This window comes from Tubulanus polymorphus, chromosome 5 (genome assembly GCF_964204645.1).
Source record: "Tubulanus polymorphus chromosome 5, tnTubPoly1.2, whole genome shotgun sequence".
Taxonomy (NCBI): domain Eukaryota; kingdom Metazoa; phylum Nemertea; class Palaeonemertea; order Tubulaniformes; family Tubulanidae; genus Tubulanus; species Tubulanus polymorphus.
In genome coordinates, this window is record NC_134029.1 from 11889135 (window position 1) to 11907964 (window position 18830).

The window sequence follows — 18830 nt, forward strand, 5'->3', positions numbered from 1 at the left end:
TTCTGTATTGATTTTGTTGGTGAAGAAAATCATCTTTCTCGTATTTTCACGCTAGTGTAACTACGCGACAAACTCTGCAAATGTCGCGCATTATCCACAGTGCGCTGTTGAAAATATCTCGAATTGTTGTTTACTGATTATTTCATTTACTTGTTTTGGAATGAGAGATAGAAAGGGAATGACGTCAGCCACCACCATGTAAAGTATCATCATCATATTCATTCATATTCGGCCTTAAAAGATTGACAGGATTATTCTTACCATTCTTCATTCATGTGTAAGAAATGGAAAATGAATCTGATTTTGATGTTGAAGTGTTTGATTCCAAAATTTATTCCATAATTCATGAAGAAGGTTCCACTCATGCCTTATTCAAATGATGATAATGTAGTCTGCCTGAGTGAATCCATCAGAGAAAATATAATAGACTGCATTAACACTATGTTATTTATTATGCTCACATTTAGTCCATTCCAATTTAGAATGGACCATGCATTTACGCTTATGAAGTCTGCTCTGAAGTGGATCATTCTATTTTAGAATCCAGGTCCGCTCTCTCTGTATTAACAGAAACATTTCTGTCAATCACAGCGTTGCCTTAAGTTAAAACCCACAACATGATATTAAAATGTTAATTTCTGATAATATCTAAACTTCAACATCAGGGAAATCGAAATGATATATTAAGTTGATATCATTTTAGTTTCTCTGATGATGAGTTAATATAAACTACGAAATTGTCAGACAATAATGCCTGTTGGTTTTTTGACGCCTTATAAAACGTTACCATTATGAAACTTAAACAATGTTAACCATTCAGCGTCATTTTACAAACGACAACCGTAAATCGATGTGCAAAACGTCACAGGTTTATGTGTACACATACAAGCTATTTGGCAAAATATTATTGATAAAGATGTAGAATGGCTCCCTGTGATTATATAATTACCTCTATTTGAACGTCGAAATGTTATATTGCATTGAATATCATGATAAGAGGTATTGTAATAGTAAAGGATGTATGATTATATCAGGAGCGGCAGGCATAAATAGAAATGATAAGTAAATCGGATTATTCGGTTAAATGGCGGATGTATACACGATTTGGAAGTCTGATATAAAAGTCAGACCCTGACATGGGGATGCTAGTGGAATGACGAAGCTATCTACGATCTGAGTAGGGCCGGCGTGAATTTCATCGGCAGCTACAAGCGGTCTATATAAAAACGTGTAAACAAATAATTTCAATATTCAAATGTTTTAGAAAATATGTTCGATATTAGGGGTATGCAGGTTTCATGAGATTAGCAATCTATAATAGCATAGCTGTCATATACGGCTCCACTGATGGCATGTGTATAAGGTGACAATTCAATTCACTACTTTATTGATCCTTATTACATTGAAATTCCGGGATGAAATTCCCAAATTCAATAAAGTTACAAATTTTAGAATAAGAAAATACAAAATACAAGACACATGGGTAATTCAAACAGAATAACATGAATAAGTTATTTAAATGACGATGTCAACCCAGACTCAAGTCTAGGATAATCGAGTGACAGCCAAACCGGGCCCCGGGACCGGGCCGGCTGGCTACACGATATGCTCGAAGTCATGATGAAGCAGACATCAGAAGAGCTCTTTCTTCAACCATGGAGGCAATGAAGTTGCAGACCAGCTTAGAGCAAAAGTGAATCGAAGTCGGTCACAAGTTGACAATTTTTTTTTAATTAGACCAGTCGAAGACTGTATCATCGCCAAATCTCATAATTCCCCAAATTTCTTAAAACTTCGATTTCAAATTTGCAATTCCACATTAGCTTATCCCAGAAATTCTACATTTTTTCGCAGGTGTCAAATAATTTATTAAAGTTAATTTTCTTAGAGCTACTTGTTAACTCTCAATACTGAGATTACTATGTCTTCCAGTCCCAGTGTTATGTTTTAAGCTGGTCTCAGATAAATCTGGCAACACGACTCAACTATCAGCGAGTATCATAGCTTTGCCGTAGATCGAATTTAGCCCAAATTGCATGGAATAAAGAAAACAAAAGTTGCTTGAATAGATTTTGTTTTGACAGAAATCGGTCTAGAAGTTGTTGACGTCAGTATTTTTTTTTCAAATTTTCAATGAGGAAATATCTGAGTTCCCCCAATCAACAAATTTATTCCAAGAAATTATGATAGGCTACAATTAATTCGCTAGAAACTGTGATTAGCTAAAATTAATGAGGGAGTAAACAACTCATTGTGTAAACGCCCAAAGCTGCTGCGTCGTCATAGAAGTAGAACATATTCAAGATATAGTGATATTATGAGAAACATTCCCAAATAAGATAATTTCATTGATTACAAATTACATTTAGTAGCTAAGTAGTCCATTAGAACTGTGTAGTCAGCCAACCTTAAAAAACTATCCTAAAATTCGACGATCACGGCATTTTTTGTTACAGCTTGGCATCCGAGCTCATTTGATAGCAGAGTATGTGGGCTATCATGTGTGGTGGATGCCTTTTATAATTTTTTCATTTTTTGGCCTACAGGGGGCGTTAAAGTCAGACATTTTGAAATTAAAACATCTTCATTTTCATTCGTCAAGGAAATACACTTTAAACTACTTTTGCTAAATAATTCGAATATCTCATCTTAGGTTTGGAGTAATTTTACAATCTAAACCTTTTCTGAGTTGGGGGATTGCAGCGCATATAGCGCAACGTTAATTTTATGCATACATTCATTTGTTACCTAGTTAAAGCAGCAACAATCGTGTAATATTCACTTGAAAATAGCAATTTCATATAAAATATTCATTTTAAAGGTTATTAGCTCAAATAGTGATGTTGTTAATGTTTTTTGTTGATTATTTTGATATTTCTTTAAACTTACTTATAACTCGTATGTACTTGGTCAATATCGATATTAACTGTTTATTGGTTTCTATGGTAACAGCAATTCAAATCTGCGTTCTTCATCCGTCAGGTAGCGGTATTTTGGGCGTTGGGTCTTTCGTGACATTCCAAATGTTCTCAAACTTGCCTAAAGTCTTCGGCCATGTATTGGGCCGCTTATTACTACGTCTTGCTAACAATTGAATTGCAACAATGGTAACCATTGTTGCAATTGCAGAAAAATCGCGTAATTTGTCCACATTCTTGACGTAACCAATGGATTAATTGAGGATGTGTTTATCTAAAACCATATCTAATCTTTTTTCTTTAAAATTTTAAAATCATTCCATATTCGTTCACGAGTAAATTATAACTAAACGTTGTCACCATGGTAACCATACATTATATGCGTTTGTTTGAAAAAATTCTTTTTTTCCCATAAGATTTTCTCCCATATCTTTTGAACCCCTTCACCGAATTTGTCGAATGAAAGCTCATTTTTAAGGCAATTCCTTGAATTTTCCTTACTTCTAGGGGATGATACTAGTTAACCTTTAGTAAAACTAATATTCCCTTAACTGCAATTTACTTTTTAGCCCACTTGGGACTTTAGTCCCAGCGGGCTATTGCGTTCACTTTTCGTGACTACTTTTCAGCCCAAAAACTGGCCCTGTAAGAATCAAGATGGCCGACTGTCAGCCATTGTTGTTCGCTAAAATCAACACTTTTTACACATTTTTGAACTTTTTGAGGGAAATTTTGAAGACGCTTTGATGACGCTTTGATCAATTACCTTGATCTTTCGGATGTATGTGAATACCCCCCAGGGCCCATCAGCATAACAAAAATTGGGTCGATCGGACTCAAGATGACCGTCCTATGACCTTTTTAGTGCCCAAAAATGTCAATTTTGGCATTTCTCATTGCAATTTGTGGTGGGTATTCATTGAAAAGGGATGTTTTATACCTGAGACAGGTATTTTTGATCAGCCAATTATGATGCAATTGGCGGCCATTTTGGTGTCATCACTACTCATTCGTAGGTGGGAAAAAGTTTTTCCACATTATATTGATACCTAAGCGTATTTTGTGGATGGGCCTGGAAACAGTTCTCACAATGTGATTGAATGTTAGGTTAAGGCTGGCTTATGTCGACAAGCATTGCGATGCCTACCGACTCCTACCGACTCCTACCGACGCAACTGCGATCGTAGCCCAGCTTATGTCGACTGCGCTCCGATTCGCAGCAACTGAGGCCGACTAGCAGGATACGAGATCCTCCCAGTTGCTTCCCTGCGTATGTCGGTTACGATTACTGGCAAATGCAACAGCTCAAATGGTCACGTGATAAATACTTTGGGAATGAATTTGAATTGTTTTGAATTAGGCCTATTGGGAATTATATTTCTATTAGAAAAGCTATTTCTCTAAGATCTTTGTCATTCTGATTCTGTTTTGAATACAATGTGCTAGCGACATCATATAAAGATGGCTGCTCACACCATAATTCTACCAATTTCGTTTCTAGATCTTCGGTCCAGTCATCTGCCGCGCTTTGAACTACTTGAATTTCAAAGCCTATGACTAATTACGAATGACGCTAACTAGCGGTCATAATTTGTACTATGTATATGCGGTCTCTTATTGGCAGGAACCCCTGCACTCAGTTCTGTTGCCGTCGCAGATGAACTGATGTCGGTTGCGATCGAAAGCAACTGTCCGCCTACCGTAGGCTGGAGTAGAACATGGGCAACTAGCCGGATACGGCTTGCGATGAGTCAGTAGGCGTCGGGTTGCCGTCGCAAGCCGGCTTATGTAGAATCGATAGAGCAGCAACTGGCAGCCTCTTGTAGGCCGCTATTTGCCGCTTATCAGTGATAAACCTAGTTGCGTTGGTAGGAGTCGCGTTGCTTGTCGACATAAGCCAGTCTTTAGCTTACAACTGAAATGATGCGGGTTATTCTGTTCAATTGGATAAATATGAATATTACATAACATGACTAATGGGTAAATGATATCAAAGTTGACAACACTCATTTGATGTAAATTATGCTTATTACTATGTAGGCCCAAGGTGAAGGGTTAGGGAATATGAGCGTAAATATGATCCTTAAAAAATAAGCCGATTTCTTGCAGTGAAACAAAGGAAAATATTGGTACTGAGCATTTTTTTTCTTGTTGAATTTCTAATTAAGTGCGGTTGCATTGTTGTTTTCATTTAGTGAAATCGGTGTAAAATGCTATTAACGTATTTTGTAGCATATGTGAATGGTTCATTCCACTTGATATGGTTTTGTAGGGGGTGGTGTATTGGAAATATTGAGATTTTTGTTTAAGTCTAACTCCTTTTAATTTGATTTATTTGAACATCATTTTTAGCCTGTAAATTTGGGTGGCATGCCATTCTATTGCCTAGGAAATAGAGGGTGTCAATATGTCTTATTCTGGTACTTACTTTGTCACATATACATGCACAGACAAACAGGGTCTCATACAGATTGGATATGTTTTCACCCCACCACTAAGAATGATGAATGAATGCAGGTCATCAGGATATCCTGATCTGTTTTACTGATTACTGACAACACTGACATCATCATGGAGGGCTTCCTTCTTTGATACGATTCATGTGGGCACAAGGAGTAGGTAGTCTAATTCTTCGAACTCACATTTACAATTTATATTAAATTTTTCCTTTAAATAGGGATTTCTTAAAATTTTTACATGGGCAATGATGGTGTTGGTTATATTTTTACTCTGAATGACAGTTTTAGTAAAACAGTTATTCTGAACTATCTATTCATCTGTGTGGAGAGAGAATCCAGTTGTGGGATGTTTTTGTTTTGAAGATGCTTCTATGGATTGACTTGATGTTTGATTTATGTGTATATCTATCCTAGACATATCTACAGGCCAAACACTAGATCAGATTGTTGACCAGCAGTCAATTTCCTTGATGTTTGATATACATATGTATCCCCTTGGACCCATCATCATAGGAAAAATTGGGTTTGTCGGACCCAAAATGACTGTACCATGACCATATTTGTGCCCAAAAACGTCATTTTTTCGCTTGATTCCTTTGAGCTGTAGCTTACTAATTTTGCTAAGTTTACCATCTTTTGTTGAAATTCTTGATTGGCATACTTTGGGAAGGGTCTTTTAACATATCATTATGATCATGGTATTTCGACAGTCAGTTTTGATGCATTTGGCATGTGACACTTTCACTTCTAATTTGGGTTTCCTTCCTTTGTATTCCACACCAGAGGAGGTACGTAGGTAACAAATTATATATAATTTTTCCATTTATATTATGTTTACATGTTTTGTAACCACAATCAATTACAGAATTGTAGCTCATAACATGCTCTATGGTGAGTTTCAAGATCATTGAATTCTGCGTATATTCACCAGGGGGCGTATTTTCACAATTGCAAAACTCTAATCCTTGCCATGCTCTTTGATAATAATGGTGACTCTCAAACTCATTGATTATAGGCCTATGCATTTTTTCACCAGGGCGTGTTGAATATTCAATGGTCAGATTGTCAAACATTCCATTTGGTGTCCCTGGATTTCTAGCTTCAATAGTTTTAAGCCTATTATCACCTAGGCCTATGTGAATGAGTTACAAAATGCCATAATTGAATGCCTTTTTAGACGCAATTCTGAAAATAAGTTACCAATTTAGGCACTTTTCTAGAGTATGAACAGATTCAAATCGTAAGATTTTCTAAATCCACAAATCTATTTTCCTTAGCTTACTGGCCATGTTGGCTATATTATTCTGTTGGTTAGGCCTATATGCCCTGGACAAAGTTGAGGGATATCATGGTTATAGCTGTAACTCAAAATCAGTTGAGATAAATCCTTATTGCCATGGTTAGGGTGTGTATTGGCATGAAGATGAACCATATTTAATATTGAAGGTTTACAATCACATTGAAGATGGAGCTGACTTGTGGACATTCATTCCAAAATGGAGATTTTGCTCTTATTGAATGAATTCCATGTAGAGGGTTGATATTTCGCATGAGAATGGTGTATGACGTAATATATTGTAAATTGAATCTAGGTCAAAATGCTATATGAGATGGCTGACTTGGGAGCTGTCTTTGATTTCAAAAATATATATTTTGCCCAATAATGGTGAATGTATTTCATATGGAACAATGATCTCTGACTTAGGAATTATTTGATTAAGGGATACCTGATGAGAAACCAATCAATGCATGGCAATTTTTAACTTAAACGGCGTTGATTCTGGACCTAGTTTGGGCGGTGGTTTTGGGGATTTCTTGGGGATATGTGTTCGCAAGGCGGATCTAGTTGCCATCTGTGAAATTCTAGTTTCATTCAGCGGATAAATGAGTTTGAGTTGATTAATGTAGTTTAGTTTGGATGACAACTGAATCAAGTCATAACTCATTTTTATCATTCATTTTGCTAAGACCATTCAGATAGTGCTATTATATTTTTCCGTCCATTTATAATGAAGCCGTCTTTGTCTTACACCTCAAGGACGTGCTGGGATAGGTTGTCTGAAGATTTACTGATATACAAACGGATCTGAGTTGATGACATCATTAATCTGAATTTCCCTACCACCACGATTGGGTATTAATGCCAGTTGTGTCACTGCTGGAAATTTAGGAATTATAACATATTGCAATTTCACATTTTCCTCACTTTTTGATGCATTCCTATCTTTATTCTCTCAGTGGATCTATACTCAGGACTAGGTTTCACTAAGAACAATTAACCCTTAATTCGAATTTTATCCCTAATTAAGAATAAACTATTTCAGATTTTTTCGGAGAGCATATCACTAAAGCAAATTTTCAAACTTTTAGCCATTCTATGAAATACAAATAGATTAGGATTTTAGGGTTTTCTGGCCATTTAGTAGAAAACCCTATTTTTATTCATTTGACCATTATTATTATGATTGTTATTATCATTACTATTATTGTTATTGTTATTACTCTGGCACCGTTTCTCTTCTCGGAGCCCCGATTCCTAGATATGATTAAATCCTAAATGGATTTGAGATAAACTGAATTGATTAAAATTAAATCTGTTATTTAATTTTGAGAAAAATGTTTCACAAAAATGTTACTCTAAACATGGTTTGATTGCCATTGTTAGCTTCATATTTTTAGCAAAGAATACATTTCAAACATAACTGTTTTAGACATACATGCGTACTCGTTCATGAAACTAGGGAGTGGGATATTTCTTATCCAATATTTCGCTTCAGATTAACTGATTGTCTGTAGAAATATGAATATGTACATTTAGAATCTCATTGTTGCAGAAAGTCATCTTAATTTTTCTACGTAGAAACTATAATATAGTTTTGGTTGCAAATCTGTTTGGTTGAAATGAATGAGTACTTCAGACCCTATTGTGTCGTCAAAATGATTGTAATTTTTCTCCACAAGACTTGCTAGGTTTAGGTTATATACAATTATGATAGTGAGTGCCTTGCTAGGTTTTGGTTATACACAATTATGATAGTGAGTGCCATGTTTGCTTTTCCCTGGGTATAAAAAATTGAAAATAGTTTTTGTTACATTAATTAGATTAAAGCATTAATCAATGGCAATGTGTCATTTTATATTGAGCCTTTGTCACCAGATTGTAAGGCTAAAAAAAGGATACTTTGTTTCTCATAATCAGTCAGGTCTCTTTAGTTGACTGTGAATCAAATTTGTAATCAGGTCATTTCTATAACTACTGGGTCAACTTAAAAGCTCAGCAGAAATGAGAAACAAAGTATCAACTTTATTAGCCTTATGTATAAAAATTTATAATCATTCGTGGAATGCTGCATATGAGGTTTGGTTAAAGCCTTGATTCCCCTTGGCTGAGATATAGTCAAGCAGTCTCTGGAATCTTTTATTGCAGCAAGCTAGTTTAACCATGTTTGGGCTTGGTATTTAAACAACTTGTAAATTACGAATTATTGTATGCCAGTTCAGTGGTTTTGCTTATGCGAGCTGTGTGAATCAGTCATTTCAAGGGGTTATGAATATTTTTTGAACTCCCATTTGATGACTCATTGATATCTTGCGTGTACTTTCCATGTGAGCTGATTATTTTTGAGACTTAAATTCAGAGATAAAGATAAAGGGTCTCGCTTAGTGTTTACATGTTACACACACACACATATAATATTCTTTTACACACATGTATGTTCAGTGTGGTTTGTGAGCTGCTCCGGTTAGAAGGGGCACTAAGGTCGCCCTTACAGCTGGGACTACAACTAGAAGCGATTGATTCGAGCAGCGATCGTCAGCGACTGGTTTTTTGCCAGTTGCGGTGACCTGAGCGCATCTACAACTGACGGCGACGGAAAACCTGCCAGTCGCTATGAGTTGAACATGTGTTGAACTTTCAGCAACGCGTCACAGCGACTACCACTAGTTGTGCCACTAGTTGTGCGGCGTTTATGTCGACCTGAGCGCTTCTGCAACCAGTTTCCGATATCCAACTAAGAGGACCTTCACTTTGCCGCTGTTTATGGGTTCAGTCCTGCTATATAATGTTTATTTAAATAATTTCATTTTGGCCACTTCTTGTCAATAACTTACTTTTTGTTCATTCTATAAACACTGATAAAGAGTACAGTCTTCATCTTGAAATTGACTCTAAAAAGTGATTTTTGAACGAAAATGACAAACTACTTTATCGCCTTATCGTCGGCAGATTGAATCGAATTGAATCGATGAATCCCTGCAATGAGATGTGGCTTAATTTGCTTAAATCAAGAAATATTTGAACTAAATATTCAGTCAGAAACAAACATACGCGCTGATAAACATGGGCTGTGATCACGTGATCAATTAAATCGTGCTTTGCAGCAACAGTTGTAGGCGACCTGAACACGCAGCTGATAAACGTTGAATGTTTTGATCAGTTGCTAGCAGTTGTCGCTAGTTCTTGTTGTAAGCGACCTGAGCGCAGTCTACAACTAGTGGTCTTCAGTTGTGTCACATCGTAGGGCGACCTGAGTGCCCCTAAAGATGATTCCTGAACAATAACCTGATTGCATCTGTTTACAATACTGCCATGGAGAAACTCTATTGCTCAATGCAGTAAAGGTGCTGATTCATCTTGGTCTGACAATCATTTTGTGATATCAGGAAGGGGTGATAAGATCTGCAATATCAGGTTTTAGTAATATTTATGAGTCTTCTGTTAAAAACAAAATATAGGTTTCAAATTAATGACAAAGGCCTAACTAACACAAGACTAACACAAGTCAGTTGTCCTAGTTAGATTGCCCTTTAGGGTATACGGATCTCCCGAGACCACCAAATCTTATGCGACATGGCTGAATTCTGAGTTGAATTCTAAAAACAAATTTTCAATAAAGATTTTGGCACTTTTGGTAATAATGAAATCAAAGCCTCATTTTATCATTCCATAGCATACATTTTATCTTCCTAGCAGGGATGTATACATTTGTATACATACAAACGAATACTTAGTAGTGCTTCAAATCAGATATCTTTTATGGTACACAAATGATAATTGAAGAAACACATTAAATCACTAATTACATTTATGTATTGATACGATTTCGTTGGTATTTTTCTTCTTAAAACCTTGCCAGTGATCGATACATGTACAAGGGAGAATTCACACTTGGACACGTGAAGGAATAAATACGAGAAAGAAATTTGTCAAAGGTGGTCGGAATTCGAACTCGAACAGCTGATTTAGATTTTTGCGTGATAAAAGCTTAGTTAACCCTCTCAGTGCTGACTAATTAATACCCTATAGTGCTGGAGAAAATTTGAAAATTCTAAAAAATTCCACCCTAGTGTGTTGAACAATGGGAATACCACTATAGTGCGTCTACACCGCAGTGCGGTGTATCGTTAGTTACTAGTATTTCACTATGTTTGACACTTGCTGCCATTTTTCAATAGAGATAATTACAAATTACTAATTACATCAATACACCGCAGTGCGGTGTACTAGCAAAATCCATCACTGATTCATACACCGCACTGCGGTGTAGACGCACTGAAAGGGTTAAGGAAATCTGAAAATTTGCCTGACTTCATCAGAGTCTACTGTATATGTGTGTTTACATCTAATCATGCTTTAATTCCCACTCGGTAATTGGATGACGTATTTTATTGGAATGTTATTGATTTAAGTGAACGCTGTCCTCGTCTAAAATGCTGATGATTTGACTGTGATGGTCGTCAGTTGAATTTTCGTATAGGTCAGATCTGTTTTTCATGGAACACATCCATTACCTTGACATAATATGACAATTTGTCTTTATATATATCGCTGACCAGAGACTGTGAGCCTTGTAATACAAGAGATCAGGACAAATTTATCAAAGATCTCCTACCCTCCCTTCTTGGCAGTTAGTTGTTACTAGCAATACTGAAAGTTTACCATTCACTCTATATCTCTTTACACCCTGGTAAATATTTAGTCAAATAATATTTATTATAGTACTACATGTCACCCCAAAGGGTTTTGCCTGTCCCGCTGTTAATTGTTGAAACAACATGCATGCACAGCATCATGTACATTGTCAAGGTCATGCAAACATAATATTTTTTAAAGAATGTAAAAATTCTCCAATGATCTAGTAGTAAATCTAGTCCATGGTACATATTTTAGAAGCAGGCTGACGTGAAAATATGATTCCGATTGACGTGAAGACATGAATAATTTAGCTTCGCAATGTGGTGTTTTTCACACCATTTCATAAGTCACCAGCATCAATAAGTCTCTCTCCTTCCCTTTCATCAAAGCAATGTCTTATTTTTCCTCATTTTAGTAGTTCTTTGATCATTGTTGTGTTTTTATCTTCTGTTTTGTGCAGTTAGTCCAGTCAATTCTACATCCATTTCTGAAGACTCTTGACCCCTTGTGATGATTAATGAATCCTCACTGGTACATCATTTTAAGTTGTTAGGTAGCAGAAAAATAGCTAAACCGATTTTGGGGAACCAAACTACTGTGAAAATGTGTCAACTAGGTCATATACCGAATAATATGATTCATAATGATCTTTCCATTCTGTTGTTTTTACTTTTCTCATTGACATACGTACTAGAAGTAGTAGTTGGTTGCACAAACACTATTTCAGTATTTATGTTGGATAAGTCTAATTGGATCCAATCTGACTCCAGTCAAGCTTGCGTTCTTCATAAGATTGACGTTTATTTCGACTTGTAGAATTTTGCTATTCTTTTATCAGCCTGTACACATGTCAGCTTACTCTAAGTTTTGCAAGCTAGATAATGAGCAAGCTATTGTCCACCGATGAATATTGCCAGTGCCTGCATACTGCTCAATGCAACAAAAATTCAAAACGCCAAGAAATCACCTAGTGTGCACCGGCTTTAGTGCAATAAAAGTGATTTTGCTCTGGTAGGTATGTAGCAGTAAACCAGTATCAGATTGTCCTGAACATTAAGTTCATGAGATTCCAGATGTACTGCAACACTCCATCCAGATGGTTACAGCATGCGTGCACCTGGCCCCTGTAATCCTGATCAGTTTTCTTCTTGCAGTTGTTGATGTTCTCTCAGTTCAAATCTCAATACAATAAATTGCTAAATGTCTTTTGAGTCATTTTCAACTGTTAAATTTGATTGAGCGTTGAAGTACCATAAGCAGGATCCCTTGACATACTTTTAAAAGGACAATAGCCATGTCACGCAAGCATTTTTGGCCCAAATTTGGCCTGACTGAAAACGTTGAACCTGGACTGAGACTAATTTTTGATAAATGTTTACGTGTGAATTGCAACTGGTTCCAGAACTGACTCGTATCACTTTTTTGAGCATTGTTAAATATCAAGGGAGTGGTTTACATGCGAACACGCTCACTAATTAGGCATTGGCCAAATTTTACTGGGGCCTGATTCGCCTCAATTTGGCCAGGCCAAATCTTCTCTGTTTGATTGTGGCTAATATTTTAGGATTTGATTGGATTTCCTGTTTTTCAAGAAGGGTTTCACTCTTGATTTCTCTATATTTCTGTCGTGATTCTGACAATGACTTATCTTTATATGTTGTTATTCGGTATGTGGAGGAGATGTGATGGCCCTTGTGACTGGCATCTCAACCAGTCACTGTTTCTGTTTAGAAAATCCTATCGATTTTGAGAATTATTTGCTGTGCAGGAAATTTGAGATGAACATTTGCTGGCACTTAAAGTGGTAAGCCATGCTTTTTATTTTCCCTTATTGATCATCATTATTTTGACAGAAGACTAAATTTATCTGACTGCGGTGACATCCGATTTAGATGTTATTTATATCTCATATAGACCTATTGTTTCACAAAATTATTTCAATAAACATCCAAGTTAAACAATTAGTTGATCGAATCCTATTTTCTTGAAATGCTATGACTCATTGCGCTTTGCAGTATAAAGCATTATGGATAATGAAACCTCTGAACGAAAAAGATATATAACTACAAAATATGTGAGTGGTGCGTGAACAGTGTGACAGGTCTTCATATTCCTATTATTATTCCAATCTACGTATTCTTGAAGACATTCACACTGTGCGTCATTGCCCTGGATTTTTGAAATCTTAATATCTGTCATGATTGGATTGACCATCATAATCTGATAAAAGTTAGTGATTCATTTTGTTGACCAAACTGACAAAATAACAATATCACCTTTGAATTATTCTATGACTCCTGCCCTTTCAATCATCATAGCATACGTATATATAGCCGGAGTGGTGTAGAAAAAGGATTTTGTTTTTCTAGGTTAAGGTTTCAATGAGGTGAAGATGGTTTTGTAATGTACTATTATCCCAAGTGACAGGGTAACTCTGCCCTGTCAGTATTGACTAAAAAGTTTGATGAATATGGATGACTGAATCAATAGAAATTCATTGTTGTGGTTTTTGGCTATGGATTATCCTATTGTTATTCTTGGTTTCGGTTTTATAGACTGGTATTAACTTAAACCCGGGGGCTAACTCAATTCATTTAACTCCCGGGTTGATGCTAATACTACTCTATAAAATTGGCCCCTTAATTTTTCTGCTTGTAGGAATGAAAAGCATGGCCATTAATGATAAGAGTCTGCATTTATGTATATTGCACTCTTTTTCTAGCCTCAAGGAAAGGTGGAAGATCGTAAATGATGAGTATGATATGCTGAGTTACTCTGTAGTATATGTGATTGAGTGTCAGTGTGTTGTGGTTTGGTAAACTCTCCACCCGATGTCTGGGAAAATGTTGTACCAGGCACGTGAACTGGAGTAGTGATACACCTGGTTTATCTTGCTTTTACCTTGGGTTTACTATTGCAATAAGTAGCACTGGCGTATACACAGTGCGTGCCAGTGTGTGCCAATCTCTGAAAGTTACTCATCAACATCTTTTTCTCACGTGTCATAGGACATTGTTACTGATTCAAACCTGCTATGAGACAGTTGATATGCCAGCACATATTTCATTTCACATGAGTTGGTGAAGTTTAACAGTCCAATGATTCATTGATAAGACTCTAATTTTTATGTCACTGATTTTCTGATCATGTCATATCAACTCATTATATTTCCATATCGTGTGATCATGTTTAATATGATGAGATGAACATAAATTTTTCACAGATTTCTTGTTGTACTGTTTCATTTGTCATATATACCCATGGGCAACGTTTTTTCCTGTGGAATAAAACCAGATAAGACTGATCCGCATGGTGCAGAGCGGAAACTGTCAAGAGCAGAAATCAACTGGATTGCTTCATAACTTCCTAGCATGTAGAGATAAGAATCTGAAAATGTGGTGGGCCATAAAGAAATGTAACTGTTTGATCTAACAAAAGTTTAATACTCTTCCTTACATAAGATACCATGGCATCAATTGGAAATGGTCAGTCTTCATTTCTTATTAATAAAGATTTTAGCCTAGGCCTACTTAGGGTGTAGCCCCAGTGGGTAATGTGCTAACTTTTTGTCCATTTAAAATATGAACATTAACTGGTTTTAACTTAAAGGTCTTTTAACGTGAACTTTGGATTCTCCCTACCAGACAGGCGCATTAATGATTCTGTTATTCGGGAGCAATTGGTTTCACTGTTTTTGTTATCCAGTGGGTATGGTGTATTAGAATTGTTAAGGGCATGTCATCCTACGACCCCTAGTTGAAGATGCTACACCTCACTTATCAAGTGAAGTTTTGGCATTGCCAATGTCATTGACTTATGGTGTGCATAGGCCACTAAGGGTTAAAACCAACACAATCAAGTAACAAAAAGCTTTCATTGATCTTTGGTTGAGATTCGTTCTTTTCACTCAAAGTACAAAGAAATGAAAAGGCATCAATGAAGTTCCAACCTAGATCCCCCCTCCCGGTCTTCCGGCTCGAGATGATAAAAATCACTGGTTAATATTCATACAAAAAAGAATATAAGTGTTGTTAAGGTTCTCCTCTGTGATATTAATTTGGCGTTTGTGACATGATAAAAGCTGTAACCAACTAGTGCTTAAACACAGGGAAAACAACCTCAGTGAAATGTTCAAGTTCTGAATAGACTGCACATATCAACCTATAGAAACCACAATGGAGAGTGTTTGTGAGAAAGTTACCTAGTGACCGAACCGGTCACTGGGTATGATCTCGGATCAGATTATTGCTATTTTTATATGGATAATTCTTGTTTCTCTCAATTTCACGAGCTTTGATCCAATTCATGGTAGTTTCAATCCAAGTGTGCATACGCAGGCGCGTTGGAAGTAATTTTTGATTGCTGCGGCCAAATACTGATTTTGGACAGGTTCAGCTTTCGCCGCTGCAGTTGCTCACTTCCAAACGCCACTGACATAGCAATGCAGTGTGCTTATATTGTGTTCAGTATTCCACTATCAAGTGCAATGCCAATGATTTGGTGATTGTAACTAAAAAAATGTTCTAAAACAAAATTTGTGTGCGAAGACAAATAGCAGGAATTGTTCACTTCATTTCCTCGGAATATCTTCTGTCTATCTAAATATATCTTCGAAAAAGGGCCTATGCCATGAATGAAGTGAAGGAATCAATTTGCCATGGTTCCTAGTCATGGTTCAATGATTGTCGAAACTGGACCATATTGTAATTTTATGTTGTCAGTTTCGTCATGAGCTATACCAAGGCCAGGCTGGTGAGCTGCATATTGGGATTAGGATTTGACAGATTGTTGATGGGATTATCACAAAAGATTACTATGTATCCAGTAAAGGAATTACGGTGCATACTGTAAGAAACATGTCAGATATGCTTTGCATGCGTTGTGTGTAAGCCAACAATAACTTGCAAAAAAAAAAATCTGCGGTAATGGGCTTTCTGCTGGTACAGGATATTGAGTCAGCAATACTGGGGTTGGTAGGTTTGGCATTGTATGAAAATTGAAATTAATTAGAAGCTGCAGTGTTTGAAACTCATCTGTTTGTGCTTTACACTTTCGATGTGCGATTAGTGCCATTTAAAAATTTGTCATTCAAAGATGAAACTATGAGTAGATAATTCTTTAAAACATTCCAGTTATGTAGTAATTAACGTTCAGAGTTAGGTATTTTTTGGCAAAAATTTGATACATCTAAAACAATTCTATTGTTACTGAATTTCTGTTAGGCCTATATAAAAGCCCGATATGGGTCCGAACAAATGGATCAGAAATTTATGTACTGGTCTTTGCCATTAGTTAAGTATCATAATTTGTTTGACATTGAGAAACAATATTCATAGGCCTAATATGATACTATTACATACAGTTGCCTCTCACATGCTTTTGTGTATGTTGCAAGATGTTTTCCTGGTGATGCACTGATAGCTCAACATTGACATTTGTGTCTCCGAAATATTAACGACTATTTTACTTTTGGAATACATTTATTACAACTGAAATAACATTCCAAATAGACTTTATTTCTAAATTATAATTAGGCAAAAATATGTGCCATGTTTATTTGTCATATTTAGAGTTCATGAGAAGGAAGAAAATCATACTTGACAACTTAAGCCACATTCACCCTCCAAATTCACATTCTTGTTCATGTTTACAAATTGTCTGGAATTCGTGTTTTCTGTGCCGTTAAAGCAAATTTTAAATTGTATAGCCCGAATCGTATTTCGTAGTCCGGTCCTATAATTGCGGAACTAAATCAAGTGTTGCCATCGATCCATGGTGGCAAGAACTTATGGTGTTTAACTCTTTCATTGCCAATTTCACAGGCAACAATGGCCACTGTGTCAAATTTCGGATTGTGAGCGCGTGTTTTCTCTGGGACATTTTGCTATTAGCCAAATGTTTAACATGTTTGATAATTTTCAACGCAAGTATGCATGCGTGTGGGGAACTCGGTGACATGGATTACTAGAATTGATTAAGGTCATGATTTCCCCAATCTGGATTTTCAGGTGTGGAGATTCAATACAGACAGCAGAATTCCCTTTATCCAAATAAATGCCACAAGGGTGATGAAAAGGTCCTTGTAAATGCTGTAGATGTAGTTAGTGTTATTTGATGCATGCCCGCGCATTTTTCAGTTGGTGGAAGGGTGTGCAGGGATTTGGCTGTGGAAGGAGGCTATTTTTCTGCGCTAAGTGCGCACAAACTTTGCGCAGCCAAGATGAGTACGGAATACTTGCTCCTGTAAGAGCAGCTGAATTCTAAACAAAAAGCAATTCTTCGAATATAACTCTAACTCTGCTATTGCTTCCTTTATTTCATCCCATAAGTATATCTTGTTAAATAGTCCCTTTTAATTTGTTTATATATGGTGTGAGCCAAATATCATATTTTTCTAATGAAACTTGGTCACGTTGCAATGTAAGTAATGAATGCATATTTAGCGATTTTTTCATTATGGATATCTCGCAATATCAATTAATAGCTGACACGAGTTTTGTCGTCGATTTATGTAGGTTTATATCATTTATTCGTGGTATGAAATGATTTTGATGGTTTATGATTAAGATAGCGCCAAGTAATTTATAAAAAAGAAGGATATAATCAGGGCAAAGGCTCGGCTTGATGATTATGTCAGTAGAGAAGGATTTTTTATGATACTGAATAAATAATGTGCGCTGCTGCCTGTAGTAGCCTGTGTATAGCAGCACAGATGGATCAGTCAAGAGTTAGCAATGGCAATATATTTGGTCTGATCCTTTATTTAAATTTTGACAATGGATTACCATTGAAGGCAGGATAGGATAAGGAAGATCCATTATGAGAATATGTAACCAGTCATCTGTGCGTACCACTGATGGGTATGGTTCAATGATAGGTCCACTGATAGGTATGGTTCAATGATTGTAATGTACATAAGACAATAGGGTTAAGCACTCATGGCCCTACAATTCTGATAGTATCAAGTATCAACTCGCTTATCCCTCATTGCTGTAGCAGAATGTAGCAACAATGCCACAATAATAATATCATCAGTGAAAATGACAGTAGGAAAAAATGCCACCTATTGATTTTTTTCAATGAATGGTTGATAAATGGCTATTAGTTTTTAGCTGAAACGTCGCTCAAATATATATACATTTCTATTCAAGAACTTTGCATTTTTGGCTTAATTATTGTGGGATTTCTCGCGTTTATTCATCATACACGGATATTGTGTATCTAATCGACTCTAAGGATGATAATAAACTGTAACAGTTTAATTTCACACTTCTATCGAGATTATATACACGTCCGAAGTATGTATGATAAATTAACTGCTGATTAAGAATTTGATTTAAACTAGCAATAGACTAATCATTTTTAGCCCACTGAAGACTAGTCCCAGCTGGCTATTGCATTCGCTGTTTGTCTGTCGGGACCGAATCCTGTTTTTTTGGGAAGTTTTAAAGCCAGTTCTATGGATCTGTCTTGATATATACAGTTCATACATGTATCTACCCTGCCCTAGGGATCATGATGATGTATCTTGATGGT

General features: G+C 36.3%; 1 protein-coding gene across 4 annotated transcripts in view; it reads left to right on the top strand.

Moving 5' to 3' along the window:
- Positions 1-18830, top strand: part of LOC141905555 (semaphorin-1A-like) — a 72081-nt gene that overhangs the window by 5833 nt on the left and 47418 nt on the right. The window lies entirely within an intron of this gene.